Raw genomic sequence first — 24,215 nt, 5'->3', positions numbered from 1 at the left:
TTGTATTTTTAGTAGAGATGGGATCTCACCATGTTAGCCAGGATGGTCTCGATCTCCTGATCTCATGATCTGCCTGCTTTGGCCTCCCAAAGTGCTGGGATTATAGGTGTAAGCCACCATGGCTGGCCAGAAGAGTTTCTTAAAAAGTGACTCAGCGACTGGGTATGGTGGCTCAGACCTGTAATCCTAGCACTTTGGGAGGCTAAGGCAGGAGGATCGCTGGAGCTCAGGAGTTCGAGACCAGTCTGAACAACATAGTGAGACTTCGTCTATATTTAAAAAAAAAAAGTGACTCAGCATTTTGTGAGGAGTAAAAGAGATGACACATAAATAAGGTGCTTAGCACTGACAGAGTAAATGCTCAAGAAGTTTGTTTTAAAGCCCCTCAACCGCTCAAGTCAGAACCTATTATTTTTGTTATTTGATAAATACTAAGGGTGGCAGGTAAAGAAAAGGGCAATCCCTTCAAGGCAGGAGGACTAGCAAGAGCATACACCTAGAGGTAGAAAGATACCTGGTACGTTTGTGGGGGTGGGGGCCATAAGCTGACCAGACAGGTGAAAGCAGAAGTCTTTAATTTTCAAAAAAATACGGAAGTCATGGGAAATGAGGCAGGAAAAGCCTTAAATGCCAAACTGGAGAGCCAGCTTTAGTTGGAGAAAGGCAGTAGGAAGTCCGTCTGTTCAAAATGACAACAGAACTCAGGAAAGGCCTTTCAGAAAGGCCCAAATCAGGAGGGGCCCCACTGCCCTGCAGAGCTCCCTTGTCATTCATGAAGGACAAAGGATCTGAGAAACAGGAAGCCTTCTGAGAAGTTTTCTAGGACTTTGGAATGTAAACTTCTTCACCATGAGTGAAGGGTAAACTCCGGCCAGTAGGATCCGATTCTGCAGGGTGGTAGTGGTGGGGGAGGGGGTCTGTTGCTGGTGCTCTGAGGTGAGAGGCAGTGAAAGCGGAACCTTCTTCCTGGGGCCCCTGGAAGCTGAGCATCCTGGGTGGAAATCCAAGCAGAGCCTGCTTCCTGCCTGCTGGTCCCGACGCTGAAGTGCAAAAGGGAGAAAATGGATATTGGGAAATAGTCCAGGAACATTCAGCATCGGCTGGGAAGTTAAACCAAATGAAATGTGAGTGTGACTTGCTGTGTTCAGAGAGGTGGGAGGCCTACTTGGTCACACGAGGAGACAGAAAATGAGGCTCAAGTTCAAGCTCACACATATGGGGGAGAGGGACTGGTCCTGTCTGGAGCTTCCTGGAGGTGCAGACGCCACCCTCCCTGAGTATGGCACACTTGGCCCTGGAAGCCTTGGGCAGCAGCCTATTTGAGGATTTCACCTCTCGGGGCAGGATAGACCAACTTGAGGACCTGGGCTTGTGGCCTGGCAGGGCTTTGTGCTGGCCCCACCCATCATCTCCCTTCTGAGAAGAGGGGCTGCAGCAGTAGAAAGTTAAAGCAAGTGGGACCTCAATGTGACTTGCTATGTTTGGTGGAAGGTGTGGGTGGCTCAACTGCTCAGCTGCATGTGGAGCCTTGGAGAGTGTTTTGTCCAATATTCCCACTCCTGGCTGCATATTGGCGTCACCTGGGACTCCTTTTTCGAAACACCAATTCCACAGCCCCGAGCCCTTAGACATTCCATTTTAATAGGTTCCAGGTGAGACCCAGCCATAGCTAGTTTTAGGGTATCAGTGGTTTGGTTTTTCTTTCTTTTTAACGTTTTATTCTGAAAAACAGAGTGAATGGAATGATCTCACCCTCCAACCCCACATTTACCTATTATCCCATTTAAACAATTTCAGACTTAGCCAGTCCTGTTGCAGCACTTCCCCCACCTGCTCTCCCGGCACCTGCCCCTGGTTTACTTTGAAGCCATCACAGACATCCCGTGCCCATGATTGCAGGATCCCCAGGTGGTTCTCTTGTGCAGACAGGCTTGAGACCCACGGATCTGGTCCAATCCCTTCATTGTGTAGATAAGCAAACTGCAGCCCAGAAAGGAGAAAGGACTTGCAAAAGTCCCACAAAAATCCCTTCCTACTTTAACATTCTATGAACATGTGAACTTGGAAGCACTATAGAGACTTCTGAAGTGTCTTTGTTGAAACACTTCTGGGAAGGTTCACCCAGGAGCCAAGGCCTCCCAGAGATAGATTGGGCTCTGCCTCCGGTGCCAACTGAATGCTTGTCTCTTCTGGTTCAGTCCTGCTTTGTTCTGCTTAGTCTCATTGTAAGAATGCTCAGTTATGAGCATTTTTGAATCCCCTCAAACTGGCGTTCCTTTGGTTGAAAGTCAGTGGCTCTGTTTTCTGGCTGCAGGGCCAAGTGGGGCTATGATGACTCAGGGCTGGGAGAGCCAGAGTTTCTAGCCCAAGGAGCTCCTCTAAGCTCCAGAGACATGGAGGCCAAGTATTCTCAGAGGTTCACACACTCTGCAAAGGCCAGGTGGCAGGGCCTGGGGCTCAGTGTGAGCTCCCCTGCAGGAGCCTGTGGGCATGTCATATCTCTCCTCTTTTTTTCTAATCAGAGAACAGATGCGAATTGTGAAACCAAGTGTTTGTTGACTCAGGACCTCTTTCAGAGGGAAGAAAATCCTTGGAGCGCTCAGCTTGACCTCTGTTGGGTCTAGTTCGGAAGGCTCAGGGTTGGGGAGTTGTTAATGGTAATGGTAGCCCTAGAGTTTGGTGTGACTTTGGCAAATGTGCAGGGAGCTGGCGTGATTCCCTTTTCCTAGTGCTCTTCCATGTGACTCTGCAGAGGCAGCCAGCAGCCCTACTGGCTGGCTTTTAAAGAAGTGGTGGTTTGGCCCAAGGCTGTGCAGAGAGAGAATCTGTGTGTGCTCTAGCCTCACGAGGGCTAGGGGCAGGGTATGCCAGCACATCCCTGGATCAGACTACACCCTGTCAGGGTTTCAAAGGGTGGAAAAGACTCCAAAATTTAGAAGATCAGGGACCCCACATCTTCATTTGACATTTAGCCTGAAGTCCAAGAGACAGTCATGTTTGGCCCCTTAAATCAGTGGCTTCCAGTGGAATTACAACTGGGGCCCTGTCTTGGGCTGTTGCTGTTTTTGTCACATCTACGTTTAACCTCTAGATTGCTAGCTAGAATTGTGTGCATGTGTGTGTATGTGGGTGCATGTGGGTGTTGGGAGAGAGGGCTGTCACAGTGGACTGAGTGTTCATCACAGAGAGAACTTGGAGACACAGGGGATAACTGGAGAGTAAAGTCCCAGACTGCAAAAGCCTTATGGTTCAGTTGATAAGCAGACAGTCCCATATACATGGAAGAAACCAAGGATGCTTATATTTCTGTGTGCCAGCAAGGCAGACTCAGGGGGCTGGTGTCCACCAAGTGTGGCTGTCTGGGGATGGCTCAGGGTGGGAGGGGACTAGCTAGACGCATGGTAGCTAGAGCTAGCAGAGCTCCACAGAGCTAAGTGTTGTTCTTGGAACAAGAACTGAAGGTAACCTAGGAGCCTACATACCCTATTTCTGAATGCAGACCATGGGGTCAATTAGAGTCTATGTCATGTCAGGACCAGCCATGGCAGCCACCCACCTCTTTTACCCTCTGTCATTGCATCCCCAGATGGCCAAGCCAAACAATACCTTTATTTTTCCAGGAAATGTACAAATGCATTTTATGATATTTCAGGCACACATTTAATTTTTATTTAGCATAAATGTGTATGCTATACAGGCAACAGTGCAGAAGAAGGCACATACTTAAATTGGCTAGTGACATATTCCAACCTCAGATTTAGGCCCAGTAGAACTGGTTGGGCTTATGGAGATTGCTAATCTCTTCCCTCAAAGAGAACCCAGGATGGGATTGAAGCAGGGGTAGCCGCGAGAAACAGACCTCTCGGACACGGAACTAAGAAGGAAGAGGTTTTATTGTGGCCTGGGAGTGAGGCAACAATTTGTCCAACCTCAAAGCTCCCCTAACAAAGAGAAGCTCTGCCTTTATATAGGCTTACACTCTAGATATTACACATGAAAGAATCTTACGTTCACAGCCTTAGAAATTACAAGTGAAAGGGTCTTGGGTTTACAGTTTTAAAAATCACATATGAAAGGGTCTTGGGTTTACAGTTTTAGAAATCATATATGAAAGAGTCTTGGTCAATGGAGGAGTGGGGTGGGTTTTTGATCTTGTTTAAGTAAAAACAATGTCTTCCAGAGATTCCCCCACACCATGCCTGCTATTTACAGGAAGGTGATTTAGGAGGCGCCAGTCAGCCAGCCTTTTCTTCTACTGAAATGCAGTGTGGAAGTCAAGGGGGAGGTGATCCTAGATGTCTGGGTCCCCTTCCTCAGGATGACATATTAGGCAAGGCTGGGAGGTCACCTGGCCCTGTCACATGTGTTATCTTGGGAAAGTACAAACTTTGCTGAGACTTTTTACCTTCACTTTCAAACTGCATGGGCTCCTTTAGCTTCTTGCCAAGATCCTTTTCAGCTAATTATTTTCTTTTTTCTTTAATTAAAAATCCAGAGATTGAATTGCCCTAGAAAATGCAAACATTCAATGGTGTTACCAAATTAGAATTTCTGCTCCTCACTTTCAGAGCTCTTTCCAAGGAATTTTATTTAAAGAAAACAAACATTTAAATTAAAGTTGTTGGTTCCTCAGTCTGCCTGTTGCCTGTTGCCAGGTGTTGGGAGGCAAACAGCAGTTTGGAGACTATCTGGCTGTTCTTCTGAGTGTAGTTGCTGAGGTCGGGAAGACAGAAGGACACAAGGCAGCACATTTTTGGCTCCTGAGCGTAGGAAAGTATGCAACGAGGTCCAGGTGGCTTTTCTGTTGGCTGACGCTTTGCAGTCTTTGGGAAGAGGCAGCATCTGGTGCTCTAGAAACAGGCTGTCTCCTGGCCATCGGCTGCCCGGGTAGCCTGGGTTCTGCTGGCTGGCTGCAAGTTTGTCTCAGGTTGTCCAGTCTCTCTCCTTTTTGCAGCTCCCGAGAGAGTCCCTCCCCACTCCAACTCCAGGGCCTCTGCCTTTGTATCCCCATGTTCCCCTGGCCTGAATCCACATGTCCAGCATGTCCTCTCATTTTCCTGGCCCCTGAAGCCAGCAAGCTGCTCCTTCCTTCAGGTCTTGGAGCTCTAGGAAGACACCCATTAGTTGGTTTGTTTCCCTTTGGCATAATTACATCTTGATTAGTCTGCTTCCCCCACTACACTGATTAATCCTTGGCTGGGGGCAACTCTCCTCTATTTTAAGCACTTCTCTCTCAATCTCTCCATCCCTAGAGTATAATCCCAAGACCCTGAAGTTCTTCTTCCAGCTTACAGGATCCTGGGACTGACTCTGACATTTAACTCAAAGACAAATCTACTGTAAGGTTCTGATCTGAATCCCCAAATCTACATGTTCCCATGCAGAGCTTTCAATTCCCACTTCCTCAGTTCCCCCGCCTGGTATGGTTCCCTCAGAGGGATAAACACTCACCAGCAGACTTGGGCTCATGCCATGGCCTGGGGTATTTCAGCAGAGCCCAGCGTCGAGAGATGAACATTTTCACAAGCACAGCTGCCTTCAGCTGGATGACAACCAGGCCTCACCTCCCTGGCCAGAGGCCCAGGCACACAGGGTCCTCAGTCACTCACTGTGGCTGGCCCACCACTGGGGTTAGGGTCCATCTTGGAACAGCCTGCACAATCCCAGCAGCTTCTCCTCACCTTCTGCATTCTCCCAGCAAGACCAAGCCCCTCACAAAGAGCTGCCATAGGATGGTACAGGGGAAAATTCAGCTGTCTTTATTATCTCCTGTTCTCCAAATGGCTTATGGGAAAGAGGTCAGGTCAACTACATTTTCTCTGAGGAGGAAGACTGCAGCCAACACCCTTATTTAACTTACCCACTCCAGTCCTAAGGGCTGATCACTTGGATCTGTCTTGAGAACAGAGCCTTTGAAGCAAGCAAAGTGTGTTTGAAAACAGTGAGATGCAGGTCCCCTCCTGGGGGCTACGGGCTGCTGATTCTCAAAAGGAGGCTACACCAAGGGAATGTGAGCAATGGAGAGGAAACTCAGCCTCTCTCCAGATGCCGGGTCTGGACTGCGGGTTCCGTAGTGCCCTTGGGCCCCGTGACCTGAGGAGCTGAGACAGGCCCACCAGCAATCAGCAGGTCATCAGTCTTTATTAGGCACTTAATGTGTATGGAGGGGTTGGCGGAAAGGCTACGGGTAGGGAAGCTAAAATGTCCTGGCCCCTCCTGGGAAGCTTAGAGACCAGTTAGGGAAGTAAGACCAACACAGAGAACAGTGAGAGCACATAAGGGCCACCAGCTTACTCTGTGATTCTGGACAGTGCTCTTAACCTCTTAATGTTATTGGGGATAATATTAACAAGAGTCAAGGCTAGACCAATCAGATGAATTTTTTTTGAGGTCCCTTCTGTTTCTAAGACTGATGACTCTGTGAGTCTATACTGTACTTCAAACTTCTTGTTCAAAGGAATTAAAAGAAGGGTAGTGCTTGTGGGCTAAAATGATCAGAGATTGCCTCCTAGATTGGGAACTCCTTGCAGGTAGGATTGGTGAGTTTAATCTTTGTATCTCAATCCCTAGTCCACTCCTGGAATTCAGCAGGTGCTCAATAAATGCACCTATCCCGAAGGAGTGGCTGGGGAGGGGAGGAGCTTGGTCTGAGTTTTGAAAGAGTAGAATTTGTTGGGTGCCTAGGAGAAGGGAAGACCTTTTGGGGAGGGCAAGGCTGAGCCAGGAAGCCAGGGTAGGGACATGGCATGCACTGTGGCTCCAGACTGGTGTGCCTTGCTGTTTGCTGACACCTTCTGCACAGCAAAGCATTTAATGTCTGAACTCTTCTTCAAGGGCTGCTGACTATAGTCAGTCTATAGTGTTTCAGCCCATCTGGCAGAGGGACTCTTGGCCCCATTAATGTGACTTTATCTATATTGGAACAGAACAAGAACTCAAATATGGAGTCAAGGACTCTGGCTGGAATGGGGAGCAGCCCAAAGCCCCAGGAGCAGTAGTGCTGAAGCCAAGCTTGGCGAGGTTTCAGACTCTGCAGCAGGTTGCTGAGAGTGTGGGTGGGAATTCAGATATTTTGTTCAGGGAAGTGGGAGGAATTTTGAGTTCTTCATGGAAAATAGGATAGGTTAGCTCATTTATTACTCATCCAGTAAAGGATAACACAGACTTAATGCTAATCTAAAAGCATTTTCCAACAAAAGCTCTGAAATGCCAGAGGGACACAAGAAATGTCACAAACAGCTCCCTTTCCAGCTAAAGAAGGGTGGCGGTGAAGAACCATAGCAGAGTCTTGGGGCTTTCCCTGGAGCCTGGAATGAGAGCCCCTTCATGGTCCATGTCTATTTGATTGCTGCAGACTCTAGGCTCAGCATTATTTCCGTGCACCACTGAGGAAGTAAAATCCAGGGAGAAAAGGATGTCTATTTATTGGCTCTCCAAGCGGAGCTGGCGTTTCTGCTGTCTGCCTCCCAGATGAAGCTATTTGGGCTCACTCCAAACCTTAGGGAGTGGACAGAGGCCGGTCTGCTGGGGATGGAAGCTTTTCTGGCTGTCACTCCACTCTCCCAACTTCCCAAAATCCAAGGCAGGTGTATTTTCTAACCTGCCTGATCCAGCCTCAGATGCTCAAGATCAAGGGGGTTTCCTCAGTATTATTTCTGGTCTCATGGACTCTGGGCAATGGGGTGGTAAGTTGCTTTTGGGTTCTCCCAGGTTTTAATTGGTTTCATTTAACCAATGCCTAGAACTATGTTAGGCATAGTTGGGAGATAAAGAAAATGCATAAGACAGAATTGCTTGCCTCAAGAAGCACATGGAGGTTTAAGATATCAAGATTAACACATTCAAACCAATTAGAAATAGACTGTTTCAAGGTGGCAATTAAAGACAACTTTCTTAGAGCTCAGCCATGGCTGGCCTGTTTTGGAGACCCAGCACAACACAGAAACTCAGGAGTGCCTGGGCTGAGAGATTCTTCAGGAGGCCAGAACTACCTCCAGCAATAAGAACCAAACTCAGAGATGGGAAAACTTCAGGATGCAGGACTCATAAAAATCAGGTGGCCTCTCACCTAGAGATGCTTTACCATCTCCTCTCTCACTTTCATTAAGAGAAAGTTATAATAACCAACATTTATTATGTGTCAGGCACTGTTCTAATTGCTTTAGCAGAAGTAGATCAATTGATCCTCTGAATACCAGTGAAGTAGGTACTATGATTACCCCCATTTCTGGATAAGGAAACTAAGGTACCAGGAGGACCTAGCCACACTGCCAGAACCCAGAATCCAGGGTAAGGTTCCTGATCCCAGGCTCAGCTTCTCCCTGTGGGCCAAGCTGAGGACCTGGCCAGGACTTAGGATGTGAGAACATAGTAGAGACTGCAGCAGAGATGGCCCCTTGGAAATTCTGGAGGGATGCAGAGATGTTCTTCCCTGGGAAGGTAGCCACATCAAAGAACTCCCACCCAAGGGCTCTTGGCTGCAAAACCAGCTCTACCCCTCCTCTTTACTCCATGCTTCATCTTCTGAGAGTGAGGAAAGCAGCAGATTGCAGCTTCCCCAGGCTTCTTGCTGACTAAATATCTCATCTACATACTTTCCTCCTGTTTACACATCATGGTGAGCAGGTGGGCAGAGCATAGCCATGTAGATTTGCAGACAGTCCCAGGAATACCAGGATTGGGGATGGTAGGCAGAGACTGTATCAGCAAAGGAAATGTTGGTCGAACTAATGACCTGGTAACTTCCACGAGGGATTGCAGAGGGATGCTGGATAATGTAGCAGGGAGTCTGCTTGCTTTGGAAACTTTCAGAAGAGAGAAGGGGAAGTAGGTCTTCCTGGAGGATCCTGAGCTTGAGCTGATCACTGGAGAGAGTGGAAGTAAGAGGGGCTGGGTGGGAGCCTCCTGGACAGAGATGAGAAGGACTCTGCACACCCACAGGACCATCCATGCAGGGACCCAGGGAGGCCACACTGAGGATGGGGAAGAGCCAGAGTGGAGGGGTAGAGAGGCCTTCACTGTGAGCTTCAGGAGAGCCTGCCTGTTAGGCTTTGAGAGTCCTCAAAGAGCCTGAGAAGGGAGCTGCTGTGTTCTCCACAAATCCTTATTTTACTTGTTTTGAATATAACTGAAGCAAAAAAGGAGAGAGAATCCTGATTTTTCTTTTATAAGAGACAAAACTTCCAAAATAGTTCATTTTTGCAGTCCAGTTGCTTTGATAGGAAAATTGTGTGCATAGGGATATTTAAATGAGAGCTATATCTGTGGTGAGAATAGCTCCATTTCCCTGAAATGTTTGCAGCCATAGCATTCCACGTCCACAGGCTTGCAAATCTCTCCCAGAGCTCAGCCCACAACCTGCTCTTCCACCCACACTGAAGCTGAGTCTCTCTCCCGAACAAATAATACTATGTCTTTCTCCAGGCCATGAAAGGATGGTAACATTCCTACAGAAAATAGCAGCAGCTAGGGTCCTTTGTTGAATTAAACAGGAGGCAGCAAATTCAGGAACTGGATAATGAACACCTACTATATGGCAACTACTGGGAATACAAGAATGAATAAGACCTTACCTTGCCTTGAAGAGGCTCAGAGGCCCAGGGAACCCATGGGAGACACAGCCCAGGGTGCCCTAGGGGCTGGGTGACAGATTTTTCGTTTTAGCACTGAAAGTTCCACATCCCAGGAAAACTGCCCTAAACCTACATCCCCAGTCCTAGTTAAACTGGGGCTATTGTTTACCTTCCTGGGGGGCTCTGACTGTTGGAATCTGTTTCCTCATCTCATTCCTTGCCTCTGTCCTACCCCTGTAAACAGACTTTTGAAATTAGCTAGCATTTAACTTCAAATAATAATAATGATTAATAATGAAACTAACAACGGCAACAGAAATCTATCCTTTATGGTGGTTCTCCACCCCGGCTGCCTATTAGAATCCCTTGGGAAGCTTTTAAAAAAGATCAGCACCCAGGTCCCATCCTAGAAAAATTAAACCTGACATTCTCCAGGTGCTTTCCATGCGCAAGCAGCAGGAGAAACTGCCTAGGGTCTAGGATGCCACAGGAGAAGCAGCAGGAAGGGGGCTGCCCAACCCTGGTGTACTTCCTGGGGTGTTCTCAGCTTCTGAGCCAGACCAGGGCCGCTCAGGGATGAAAGGGGACATACCCAGCAGGTCCTAACACAGACGCTAATTTGGGAAGCAGCCTCTGAGCCACACACCACAGGCACTCCACTGCATCAGTTCTATCTTGGGGCATGGTGGGAGACGCATGGCCACGCAGCTGGGCTCAGTGCCTCTTCGAGAAGGACTGCAAAGTGTGGCTGTCCTCTCCAGTGGGCCTGGGAACCTACGAGAGTCCCTGCCCACCCATTTCCAGGCCCCTGGCCTTGCTTCAACAAGTCACGCCTGGGCTGTTTTCTAGGCTGTTGCTCCCTGGCTGTTCTGGGTTTCCCATTTGTCACCTCCATGAGAGAAATTAACAGTTTTGCCAGACCCCATATAAACAGGAAGGCAAGCTGTTAACAAGAGCCTCCTGCCCTGCTGCCAAGCCCAGAGCTCACGTTTCCTTCCTCAGAGCCTGTCAATTGTAAAGAAAAGAATAGAAAAGAATGGGCTCTCTCTGGGCACTGTATGGGTTCTCTTGCAGCCACTTGAATGCCAGTGTCAGGCTCGCTGACAGCTGTGTCTGCAGCTGGCTGGTTTTGTCTGTTTTTTTGAGGGATAGCCAGGGATAGCCACTGATTAAACCAGGAACAAAGCAAGACTACACTTGTGGCTGTACACACCAATGCTGCTGAATGGCAGAGAACAATTAATTGCCATGTTGTGGAATGTGTGGATGGGGGCAGGGAAACAGTTGGCAAATGTAAGAATGTGCAGGAAAATGTCAAGCAAGTGCTTGTGTTCATTAGAAGCTGAGGGAGAGGGAGCCAGCTCTCCATGTGTTCCCAGGACCTACCACAGTGTCAGAGCCCTGGTCACTGCCTGTGTGTCCAGCAAGCAGCCTTCCCCACTGGGGGTGGTCAGCCCACTGATGTGCTGCAAGTGAGTCACGCTTTGTCAAATAAGATAGGGAGCCCCTCAGCTCTTGGGGTGGCAGTTGTATCCATTGGCTTGAGTACAGGGTGCAAAAGTGCCCATTTTCGATGTATGCTGTTGCAGAAAAAGGCCCTCTCTCGGCAGGTTTCCTATGGGCTTCACTATGCAGGGGGTTCTCTGTGATGCTCTGGAAGCTTGCATCCTGACTCTTATCCAAGAACCAGACAGGAGGGCATTGGTGGGAGGCAGCAGTCCCTCAGCCTTCCCTACCACCAGGTAAGAAGATGGCTGCTCTTCAGTGATGGAGATTCACAACAGCTTCTGCAGAAAGATAAGAGTGGGAGGGTGTATGGGGACAGGCACTCTTCAGTTTATGATGGGGCTACGTCCTGATAAACCCATTGTAAGTAAAAAGTATTGAAGTCAAAAATGCATTTGATACCCTGATAAACCCATCGTAAAGCTGAAAAATCCTAAGTTGAACCATCATAAATCAGGCACTGTCTGTATGTATTTAAGCTAGAGAAGTGAAAATGCATTCATATATTAAAAGAGATGAGGCTGGGTGTGGCAGCTAATGTCTGTAATCCCAGCACTTTGGGAGGCCGACGTGGACAGATTACCTGAGGTTGGGAGTTTGAGACCAGCCTGATCAACATGGAAAAACCCCGTCTCCACTGAAAATACAAAATTAGCTGGGGTGGTGGTGCATGCCTGTAATCCCAGCTACTCAGGAGGCTGAGGCAAGAGAATTGCTTGAACTCGGAGGCAGAGGTTGTAGTGAGCTGAGATTGTGCCATTGTACTCCAGCCTGGGCAACAAGAGTGAAACTCCACCTCAAAAAAAAAAAAAAAAAAAAAAAAAGAGACGGAAAAGAAAAGAGCAAGAATGGTATCCAAAGGGGTCTGGAGTAGCTGTGAGATTGTTTGGGGCCTGGACAAAAGGAATTTAGAAATTGTTGTATGCCTTTTGACATATCTCTATGAATGCCAAAGATTGAAATTCCTTTTAATAAAAGCTTTATTGCTTGCTGAGCTATGTATTGAACTTCCTGCTGAGACTGAGCCCCACAGGGCCCTGGCATTTATTGGGGTTACACAAAAATGTAATCTTTCCTATCCTATATCCTCCCTGGAGAGCTGAGCTCCAGATAAGGGATGGTGTGCAGGTGGTTTATTTGGAAGTTATTTGGGAGGTGATCCCAGGGAGCAGAAGTGAGGGACTGAGGAGAGAGAGGGAAGGAGGGATTTTCAATATAAGGTGTGTTATTGAGGCCATTGCTGAGCAACTGCAACTTAATCCCTCCCAGGACCATTAGAGGAGCATGTAAAAAAATCTCTCACGGTCAAGTACAGTGACTTGTGCCTGTAGTCCCAGCACTTTGGGAAGCTGAGGCAGGTAGATCACCTGAGGTCAGGAGTTTGAGACCAGCTTGGCCAACATAGTGAAACCCCATCTTCACTAAAAATACAAAAATTAGCTGGGCGTAGTGGCGGGCACCTGTAATCCCAGCTACTTGGGAGGCTGAGGCGGGAGAATCACTTGAACCCAGGAGGTAGAGGTTGCAGTGGGCCAGGATTGCGCCACTGTACCCCTACTCTGGCCTGGGAGACAGAGTGAGACTCCATCTCAAAAAAAAAAAAAATCTCTCAGGGTTGTCTATCTGATGGTTAACCAGAAGAGGCATTCATCTGCAGCTCCCACCGCCCCCTGTTCGAAGGTTACACTGGAGCCATTAACTCCCTCACAGTCAGGGCCGTGCACATGTGGGTGCTAAGTGGGCTCCCATTAGTGTCCACAGCATTGTAGAAATCCCAAAATAGAGAAAGCAAAAGACATGGGCTGGCTCTTAAGGCAAGAGGCTGTCAGGATGAGGCCAGCATAAACTGCAATTAGAATCAGGGAGGTTGAAGATGAGAGGCAGAACACCAGAGGTATCTGGTCTACCATCCATCACAGAGAATGTGGGCCAGGCCCCTTCCTGACTTGACCCTTGGAATGACTGAGATACAAAGAGAGGAAGGGTATGTGGCCTTAGGCCACGCTGTGGCAGAGAAAAGTTCAGGGCTTTCCTACATTCCTTTATCTGCTCTCTCCTACCTTGAGGGGTCCCCTGACCTGTAGCCTTCAAGGCACTTATGCAATGGCAACTCCTGAAATTTCCACTGCATCACTGCCTGTCTGCAGGACTCCCCTGCCCTACAGCCTGAGTCTTATAGCTTCCCAGTAGTCCCACCAATTGCCATTAAATCTCCCACTCCTTACTGGGAGAACTCTACTTACTGTGTCAAGGCAAAAAGGTGATTAAACTCTCTCACATGGTTGTAATTTGGGCCTAAAATAAATGACTCTAGTGGTAGCATTTCAGGTAGGCAGATCCAAGGAAGAAAGATTTGTAGACAGAGTTGGGAAGAGGGTCAAAAAGCCAATGAGTCTCCCTATCCTGAGACATGCCTTGATGGAGCCGCAAACTGAACTCATGTTTTCCTGAATCTATCGTATTTCATGTGACAGGATGGAAATGCTTCCTTTCTTAGCCAGTGTTGCTTGTAACGAGTTCCCTGCAGCTCAGGGAAGAGAGCAACATGTACTGCTTTGTTGCTTCCTGTATAGAGAGGGCAGGAATGAGGAAGTTCATAGAACACTGTCCTGAGCAGCTGCCACAGGAGACCCACCCCAGGCTCTGCGTGCAGAAAGGCACATGGCAAGAAATTCCCATCCTGCACATATGGGTGTGATGGACACCCTTACTTCTTGGACTTAAGTTCTGAGGCAGCTAGACTGAAAAGGGCTCCTGCTTGATTTAAACAATTGAGCTCTTCCTCTTGGCTCAAGTATCTTGTTGCCTCTTGCCCTGGCTTTGCCACTGAACTTGGGCAAGTCTGAGCCAATGCTGAATGAATAACAGAAGATGCTGGTCCCATTTATTTCATGTACTGTGCCTCTGGTAGGTCATGGTTAGTGCTATGGTATTTTTATTTTTCTAGCTTTCTTTTAAAAATAAATAAATAATTTAAAAAATTATTATTTAGAAGTTTACCATAACTATTAGCTCTAGTTCTATCCTAATTTGTGCTTCCCTTGAAACAATTTCCAAAGGATCTTCTTTCCCAAAAGGGAGATTGGGGGGAGTTTAGAAAACTTAGATTTTGGGCTTTTAAAAAGTTGACATATGATGATTGTACATATTTATGGGGTGCATAGTAGTGATGTTTTGATACATATAATGTATAGTGATCAGGGTAATTAGCATATCCATAATCTCAAACATGTATCATTTCTTCGTGTTAGGAACATTCACTATTCTCCTTCTAGCTATTTGAAACTATATGTTATTGTTAACGATAGTCATCCTGCACTGGTAGAGAACACTAGAACTTAGTCCTCCTATCTAGCTGGAATTTTGTATCTTTTAACAAATCTCTCCCTATCACTGTCTTCCCCCTACCCTTCTCAGCCACTGGTATCCTTCCTTCTATTTTTTACCTATATGAGATCAACTTTTTCTTAGCTTCCAGTATGAGGGGGAACATGCAGTGTTTAATGTTCTGTGCCTGGCTTATTCACTTAACACAATGCCTTCCAGTTCCATCCATGTTGCTGTGAATGACAAAATTTCATTTTTTTTTATAGCTAAATAGTATTACTGGTGTATATATACCACATTTTTTTCTTTATCCATTCATCTGTTGTTGGACACCTAGGTTGATTCCATATCTTCATATCGTGGCTATTATGAATAGTGCTGTAATAAACATGGGGTGCAGATGTTTCTTTGATATACTGATTTCCTTTCCTTTGTATAAATTCCCAGTAGTGGGGCCAGGCACAGTGGCTCATGCCTGTAATCTCAGCACTTTGGGAGGCTGAGAGTGGCAGATTGCTTGAGCCCAGGAATTTGAGACCAGCCTAGGCAACATGGCAAAAGCCCATCTCTAAAAAAAAAAAAAAAAAAAAAAAAGCCACGTGGGGTCGCACGTGCCTATAATTCCAGTTACTTGGGAAACTGAGGTGGGAGGATCGCTTTAGCCTAGGCTGTTGAGGCTGCAGTGAGCTGAGGTCGTGCCACTGCACTGCTTTTATAAAAAGGAATTTCAGTCTTTAGCATTCATAGAGATATGTCAAAAGGCATCCAACAATTTCTAAATTCCCCTTGTACAGGTCCCAAAGCATCTCACAGCAGTGAGACCCTGTCTCAAAAAACAACAAACAAACAAGAAAAACCCCAAAAATAAATAAATTTCCGGTAATGGGATGGGATTGCTGGATCATATAATAATTCTATTTTTAGTTTTTTGAGGAACCTCCATACTATTCTAAATAGCAGTTGCATTGGTTTACCCACTGACAGTGTTTAAGAGTTCCGTTTTCTCTGGATCTTTGCCAGCATTTGTTATTTTTTGTCTTTTTGATATTAGCCACCCTAACTGGAGTGAGATGATATCTCATTGTGATTCTGATTTTCATTTCCCCAATGATTAGCGACGTTGAACTTTTTTTTCATGTCTTTGTTGGCTATTTGTATGTCTTCTTTAGAGAAATGTCTATTCAGATTATTTGCCCATTTTTTAATCAGTTTTTTTTTTTTTACTGTTGATATATTTGAGTTTCTTATGTATTCTGGATATTAATCCTCCTTCATTGTGAATAGTTTGCAAATATTTTCTCCCATTCTGTAGGTTGCCCTTTCACTCAGTTGTTTCCTTTGCTGTACAGAAGCCTTTTCAACTTGATGTGATCCCATTTGTTAATTTTTGCATTGGTTATCTGGCTTTTTGAGGTTTTATTTAAGAAATCTTTGCCCAGACCAATGTTCTAAGTTGTTTCCCGCATGTTTTCTTCTAGTAGTTTTGTAGTTTTAGGTCTTACATTTAGGTCTCAGATCCATTTTGAGTTGATTAAGGGTGAGACGTGGGAGTCTAGTTTCATTCTTCTGCATAGGGATACCCGGTTTTACCAGCACCTTTTATTGAAAAGACTCTCATTTCCCCCCATGAGTGTTCTTGGCCCCTTTGTAAAAAATCTGTTGGCTATAGATACATGGACTAATTTCTGGGTTCTCTATTCTGTTCCTTGGATCTATGTGTCTGTTTTTATCCTAATACCATTCTGTTTTGGTTACTACAGCTTTGAATATTTTTACGACTGGTAGTATTATGCTTCCAGCTTTGTTCTTTTTGTTGAGGATTACTTTTCCCTGAGGAGGCTATTCTGGGTCTTTTGTGGCTCCATATAAATTTTAAGATTCTTTTTTCCACATTTCTATGAAGTACGTCATTGGTATTTTGATAGGGATTGCATTGAATCTGTGGGTTGCTTGGAGTAGTATGGTCATTTTAATAATATTAATTCCAATATTAATACTTCTAAACCATGAGGATAAGATATCTTTTCAGTTTTTTGTATTCTCTTCAATTTCTTTAATCAGTTTTGTAGTTTTCCCTATAGAAGTCTTTTGCCTCCTTTGATAACTTTATTCTCAGGTTTTGCTTTTTGTTGTTGTTTTTTGTTTTGTAGTTATTGTAAATGGATTGCCTTCCTGACTTCTTTTTCAGCTTGTTCATTGCATATAGAAACGCTACTGATTTTTGTATATTGATTTTGTACCCTGCAACTTTACTGAATTATTTAATCAGTTATAAGAGGTTTTTTGTAGTCTATAGGTTTTTTCATACATAAGATCACATCCTCTGCAAATAGGGACAACTTGACTTTCTCCTGTCTAATTTGGATGCCCCCTTTTTTTTCTTTTGCCTAATTGCTCTGGCTAGGACTTCCAGTACTACGTTGAATAAGAGTGGTGAGAGTAGGCATCCTTGTCTTGTTCTAGTTCTTAAGAGAAAAAGCTTACAGTTATTCCCAGTTCAATATAATATTAGCTGTGGGTTTGTCATATATGGCCTTTATTGTGTTGAGGTACTTGCCTTCTATACATAACTTACTGAGAGTTTTTGTCATGAAGGGATGGGTTTGGTTTTATTAGTCAGAGTCTATTGACTAATAAACTAAAAGTAGAACTCCTTAAAGGTGTGTGTGTGTGTGTGTGTGTGTGTAAGGTGTAGGGGGAGCAGTTTATCCTTCTACAATTATGGGATCTGGTTAAGGAGTCTGTGAGACTATCATCTTTGTGTCTAATGATGGAGTTTGAAGTCCTTTGAAAAGATAGTTGGCAAGTGCAGGTGAGAAAATGGACAAGCATGAAGCGGAACCTATGAGGAAGGATAGAAACCAGTGTCAGTTCCACTGCCTCTGACTGGATGGTTTGCATGTCCTTCAAGAGAAGCTGGTACCCTCTGTCATGGAACTAAACACACATTTGGTCTGGAAGTTGAGAAGCTGAAGAAGAATCCAGGGGAAGGTAGAACTGCTATAGGCTTGACCACTACCCCTTACAAACAAAGTGAACCAGCGGATAAAGGATAACATTTGTGAGTGACAAAACGGCTGCTGCTTAACTTCCAAATCTCACACAAGGGTTTCTTTACTGGCACAGCCTAACCGGAAACATATAGGAAAGGGAATTCTGTGAAATGTAGTTCAGCCTAGCCAAGCTGACATATTACAAAACCACCACATGTCCTAAACAAAATAATAATAAATTATTGTTTGGCAAAATATTAGCTACCATCATTTGAGCAGTGTTCCAGAAACTTTATAGAAGTTATTTAATGTCATACTCATCCTTTGGGAAAAGTATTCTATCCCCGTTTTACAGATGAGGAAACCGAGACTGAGAAGTTGCAGTGAGCATGGTGTCATGGACCATCCAGAGCTCAAAACCCCTCTTCTGTGGGGAAGTCATCCCCACAGTTTCAATTATTCAGTCTACCCTTAGTCAGAGGGATGAACATGTACCCAGGCTTGGTCAGTCAGAACATCTTACCCTGTTGGTCACAACGGCTTGTCCATCAACAGCCCTTGACCCAGGCTGAGTCAAATAGAAACTTCCCTGGAACTTTTCTGCGAGGGAAGATGTGATCCTTGTCTCCAGGAAGTTGCTGCAAGGTAAATCTGCGGCTTCTGGTGGTCACCATTCTCACAAAGTAGAGCATGCTTATCTGAAAGGTAGAAAAAAAGATCATTTGAGCCCCTCAATGCAGCAGTGCCTGAAATTTTCTGTACTCTTGAATCACCCACGTTGCATAACCCTATAAACTTCATGTTTGCTGAAGCTAGTTTGGGTTGGAGTTTTGTCAGTTGCTAAAAAGAGACTAATAAACAAATTGGTATCAGAAGAGGAGTATTGTAAGGGATCCTAAAATGTAGATTCCTTATGCATGGAGGGGAGCAGAACCCTTCGGTTTTCCAAGTACATAAACCAATCAACTTTTGATTCTTCTAAAGAAAATGTAACTGAAATCGAGAGAGTTATGTCTAATACAAAGGTTAAACGATTTGCCCATGATTACCCAGCTAGTTAAGAGCAAGTACTGGAACTCAAATCCAGGGCTGTCTGATTCCAAAGTGTAGGCTCTTAACTGCTGCATCATGCTATAACCATGCTAATTTAGCACATCTGGGCTTATAGCAGGCCCTGTCTCCAGAGCTTCTCAATAAAATGGAAAAAGCTGCTTGAAGGAAAGTCTGAGGGGAGCTTCCCAAATGCCCTTTGGAAACAAAGGAGATTGTGGGGTGAAGCAAAAGTGGCTAGATTTTGAGGTCAAGAGCAAAGGCTTTGTTCTGGGATTACAGGCTCCTTTGGAGAAGGCAAGCAAAACAAAAACCTCTGGGATTCATGCAGCGGTCCTTCCTTATTTGTGCCTATCATTTGCATCCTTCATGTATAGGACTTGAATAAACAAAGCAAATGGACGGTTAAGGCAAAGTTCGCCAAGGTCAATCCCCCAAATTCTAAACCCTAGATGTTAAGTTGCTGCCTTATTTTTATGTATTTCCAGGTATACAGATTTTTAAAATTTTTTTTGAGATGGAGTTTACTCTTGTCATCCAGGCTGGAGTGCACAATGGCAGGATCTTGGCTCACTGCAACCTCTCCCGCCCGGGTTCCAGCAATTCTCCTGCCTCAGCCTCCTGAGTAGCTGAGATTACAGGCATGTGCCACCATGTCCGGCTAATTTTTGTGTTTTTAGTAGAGACGGGGGTTTCACCATGTTAGCCAGGCTTGTCTCAAACTCCTGACCTCAGATGATCCACCCACCTCGCCCTTGCAAAGCACTGGGATTACAGGCGTCAGCCACCTCGCCTGGCCTACAATACAGATTTGAAAGTGTTCCTTCCCATTCCAGCATCCAGTCACCTCCCAAGGAGAGAAGAATTTCTCTGTGACTAAGTTAAAGGTTTCCTGCCTTAGCTCTTCAAATACGTAGAAAACATCTGGTCCTCACTCAACAGTTATCACCATTTTAAAGCCTAAAGCCACTCCTCACCATTTTCTTCAAAGCTTATGAAACTTAGTTTCACTTTTATTGCATTTTTTAAAGTTTCAGTTTCCAATGATTTGGTTGGTGGCTCTCCAGACCATCTGCAGGGCCCTCTTTCTCTAGAGAGCACCATCCAGTAGAACTTTCTGCAATGATGGGAACCTCTATCTATGCTTTCCCATTCCCGGGGTTAGGGGATGTTCCCATTATTGGGATGCATATGAGCCTCCTGTCATTTTTAGCATGGGCCCCTTCTCAGGGTATCCTGAGAGCAGCTCTGATTCTGGCTATGCTACCCTCTGGTTGGCTGCCATGTTCCGGCTGGATGTACTGTCTTGCTCTTTCTCTTATCAGCCACTAGCAGCCACAGGTGACTGCTGAGCACTTGAAATGTCATATGTGTGACCAAGGAACTGAATTTAAACTTTTATTTACATTTAATTAATTTAAATTAAAAATAGTCACATGGAGCTAGCAGCTAACTCCCCCAATTACATGCAGCTCACACATGTTCTGATCTTGTTTCTAGCCACCCAAAGATTATCCTTGCTTTTCTAAGACCTGCTGACTTTTGTTCAGTTTGTGGCCCACTAAGACCCTTTATGTTATGTAATCTCTTCATGGTTTCTAGCTTCTATGTGACGGTTTTGATGTGTTCTCATGGCTTCCAGTCTGTATTTGTCACTATTGAAATCCTGATTTTACTCCTGTTTTCCATGTTGTTTGGAATAGTTTGGCTTTGAGCAAAATGGATAATCATACCATAGAGTGAGCTGGTGGAGAATTACATAAGAATTCCTCAAACAAGCAAAATGAGAGAGAAATGAAGAGCAGTTATGGCTTTCCCAACTAGTTCATAATTTCTTTTCTTTTTTTTTTTTGAGACAGGGTTTCACCCATCACCCAGGCTGGAATGCAATGACATGATCTGAGCTCACTGCAACCTCCACCTCCCAGGCTTAAGCAGTCCTCCCATCTTAGCCTCCTGAGTAGCTGGGACTATAGGCGTGTGCTAGCACACCAGGCTAATTTTTTTGGTATTTTTTGTAGGGATGGGGTTTCACCATGTTGCCCAGGCTGGTTTTGACCTCCTGGCTCAAGTGATCCTCCTGCCTTGGTCTCCCAAAGTGCTAGGATTATAGGCATAAGCCACCACACCCAGCCTGATTCATAATTTCTATTGCATCAGGGGCTGCCACTGCTGTAAAAGTGGGGAAATGATAACATTGATTAGACTTCTACATGCCCTTATTTCTTCCCCCACTGCTTTCTCCTGAAAATCTACTTCCCTGATTATCCTGCTTTTCTATGTATTATCTTACTCTAGTGTTTGGAAATATTATCTCAAACTGGCCTTTCTAATTCTCAGAGGAGACGGTAAAAGTTTGACAAAAAATATTCATGAAATAGAAGTAGCTCAAAAGTTCTAATAATGAATATATTTGCCACCATGACTTTGCCCTTTTATAGTCTCATTGGCCTGTGCTTTTGACCTTGCTTTATACAAGAGAAGAGTGGAACGCAGTTTTTAATATGAGATATGAGTTCTAAGACCCAAGAGATCAGAAAGTATATCTTTAATTTGATTAATACAACATATCCTTTTAGCAGTTTTACTGCTCAAAGTTAGTAAAATGTGAAAACCTACTGAAAGTTGATTTTTGAGACACCAACAAAAGATGATTGGTTATTTGCTGTCATTCTCTGGCACCACTGAATTATGTTTGTCTTGTGTTCAGTCACTGCCCCAATCAGTGAACAATGCTCCTGAGCAGCCCTGAGAATCCCAGTGCTTCCACCCTCTTGTACAGTGCCAGCGCCTGTGTCATTTCAAGAAGATCTGCACAGAATTGACCTTACAAGTGGATGTTTAATTTTAAAAGCTGTACTTTTTTTCCTCCTATTTCCATTTTGGTAAACACACCAGATGCTTTGCCAAATTTACCCTCAGCTAATTGCATAATTCAGTGTCCTGAAATGTGCCCTTGTTTGCTTTAAACCTGCTGATTTGCAAAAGAAATTGTTCCAGGAATGTGGGTCAGAGTGGACGCTCCTGTAGAAGCTGAATTGACCAGGAAAGAGTGGTTCAAGCCTGGCTGGGGTGCTGCATGCCTGTAAATCTGCAGGAATAGGGGACCCTCCAGGGCAGGATTTTCACTCTAATGATGAGGCTGCTGGAGGTGAGGGAGAACTGGGGCCTGAAGATGTGGACAAAAATCAGTTTGGCTCTGATCCACCTTTGGAATTCCCCTCAAGCTTTATATCTTGAGCAGGCTTTGGGTCAAGACTGAAATAGAATGCTAATGCACAGCCAGAGGAAAATAATTTTAATATCTGGCATTTGCTCTGCCTCTGTTCCTGGAGGCCCTCTGATGAGATGTATGTGAAGTATGAATGATCTTCCAGCAAGAACAGAATAAGAATGAAGTTTCTCAGTTACTCTTCCCTGTTTGTGAATCTGGAACCTGACTCACAGAGGTGTTCCTGGGGACTTGGCCCCAGGGGATTTGGTAGACTCTTGACCAGCTCCAACTCCTGCTAACAGGGAAATGAGTTTGGAGGAGACTGAAAAGTGTAGAAGGGAACCAAAAGAAACAAAGTGGATGCTGTTCCAGTGGAAGGGGCAGGATGCGAGGATCATCTGCCTACTTCAGTAACAGTGGGGGTGTTCCGATTGAACATATGGGACAGATATGAGCTTCCTGTCATTTCTAGCATGGGCCTTTACTCAGGTATCCCAGGGGCAGCTCCCGTCACAGCTACACCACTCGGGTTGGCGGCCATGCTCCTGCCAGACCTGCTGTCTTTCTCTTGTTGGATGTGCTTTGCTGACCTACAAGGCAGACAGTGGGGGTGAAGGCAGGGATGTGGGGTAGGGAACTGCTCACTGTATTTCACTGAGCTCTCAGAATCCATCTAGAACTTGTTTCTGGATGGAAGTTCAATCATCTTAATAATTGTGTTAGTTTCCAGTGGCTATGTAACAAATTATCACAAACTTACTGGCCTAAAACCATGCAAATTTATTATCTTATCGTCCTGGAGGTCAGAAGAACAAAATGGATCTCACTGATCTAAAATCAAGGTGTCAGCAGGGCTGTGCGCCTTTCTGGAGGCTCAAGGAGAATCCATTTTCTTACCTTTGCCACCACATTCCTTGTTTCATGGCCTGTTCCTTCAAAGCCAGTCATGCTGGTCACATCACATCACTCTGACATTCACTCTTCTGCCTCCCTCTTCCTCATTTCAGTTGTCTTGTGATTGCATCAGATAATCCAAGATATTCTCCTCGTTTTAAAGTTAGCTAAGCAGCAAGCTCAGTTCCATCTGCAAACTGGATTCCCTTTTGCATGTAACCTAACATTTCATAGTTTCTAAGGATTAGGATGTGGACATTGCTAGGGGATCATTATTCTGTCAACCATGATAAGAAGCCCTCACTTTCTTCAAAGCCCTTTTAAAGACCTCATTGGACCCTAAAAATGCCTGTGAAACAGGTAAATAGGTGGAATTATCCCCTTTAATGGATAAGAAAGCTAAAGTATGAGTCAAAAAAATTAAAAAAGGTGCATGGGTCCCACCCCAAATTTATTTGTTTTTTTGTTTAAGACGGAGTCTTGCTCTGTTGCCTAGGCTGGAGTACAGTGGTGTGATCTCAGCTCACTGCAATCTTCACTTCCTGGGTTTGAGCAATTCTCCTGTCTTAGCCTCTGAGTATCTGGGATTACAGGTGCATGCCACCATGCCTAGCTCATTTTTGTATTTTTAGTAGAGACTGGGGTTTCACCATGTTGGTCAGGCTGGTCTCGAACTCGAACTGAAGTGATCCACCCGTCTCAGCCTCCCAAAGTGCTGGGATTACAGGTGTAAGCTGCCATGCCCAGCCCAAGTTTACTTTGAAATAGAGGTTGGAACATAGTTAAGCTATTGGCCATGGTGTTTAGTTTATTTTATGGTTATTGCTCTAGATGAAAATGCCTGTCAAAGAGGAGGGATGTGGGGAAAGTATGGCCTTGTATGACCAGCTGTCAGACCTGGATTCAGGTTTATGTTCATACAAACTTGATCTGACCATGTCCTTTTCTCTTCTCGAGTCTGTGAGTCCCTGTTTTTGCCTTCCTGGGTGGCTTTGAAAGTGATCAATATCACAGTTTTAACACAGATAGCTACTGTAGATAGGTATGACCCAAATGCAAAATTACTTATATTTATTAAAATGAATGTCACAGAAAGATGCTGAATGGAGAATAAAAACCATGGCCCTGATATTGACATTGCTGAATTTTCTATGAAGGAGGAATGACAATTTATAACAAGCAGGCAATATATAGACAAACTTGTTTTAAAATATAGGATGAGTTTTGAAAAAAAAAACTTAGAGAACCTATGATACTTAGGAGAATCCTAAAAGCAACTAGTAAAGAGAAATTCTGACAGCCGTTATGACTGCCATTCAAACATACATGGCCCGACTGTGTGGTCCTCCCAATAAGCTTAATTCCCTCTGCAGCTTGACTAGGAAGCTCAGGACTTGGATCTTGAATCTACAGAAATAAAGGAATAAAGAAACAAAAATCTCCAGCCTACAAAGAGGGTGGATTTAAAAGGTTTACACTGAGCTGCTGTTTGCTAACACTTCCTGTTTTATTCTATTTTATTCTTTTTTATTTTGGAGTGGAATTAAAGACTTCTCCAACCTTAGCACAACTTCTCTGCTCAGGAGTCAGATTTTAAAGCAATAAAACAACAACACACACACACACACACACACGAACATCCTATTGGGGTACTTGATT

General features: G+C 44.9%; 1 long non-coding RNA gene across 3 annotated transcripts in view; it reads left to right on the top strand.

The window, feature by feature from the left end:
* Positions 1–220: 220 nt before the first annotated feature.
* LOC116560561 overlaps positions 221–24,215 on the top strand; it is a 77,116-nt gene continuing 53,121 nt past the window's right edge. For 2 of the 3 annotated variants that reach the window (XR_004273021.1, XR_004273020.1), the window contains exon 1: positions 221–1,124. This is a non-coding gene — a long non-coding RNA (uncharacterized LOC116560561). Of the gene's footprint in view, positions 1,125–12,650; positions 13,986–24,215 lie in introns of those variants that run through there. The other variant, XR_004273022.1, reaches the window with a different exon arrangement.

The sequence above is a fragment of the Sapajus apella genome, unplaced genomic scaffold, assembly GCF_009761245.1.
Source record: "Sapajus apella isolate SASKATOON/1434 unplaced genomic scaffold, GSC_monkey_1.0 scaffold26, whole genome shotgun sequence".
NCBI classification, from domain to species: domain Eukaryota; kingdom Metazoa; phylum Chordata; class Mammalia; order Primates; family Cebidae; genus Sapajus; species Sapajus apella.
Note: the sequence above shows the minus strand (reverse complement) of the source record. Positions and strands in the feature narration are given on the sequence as shown.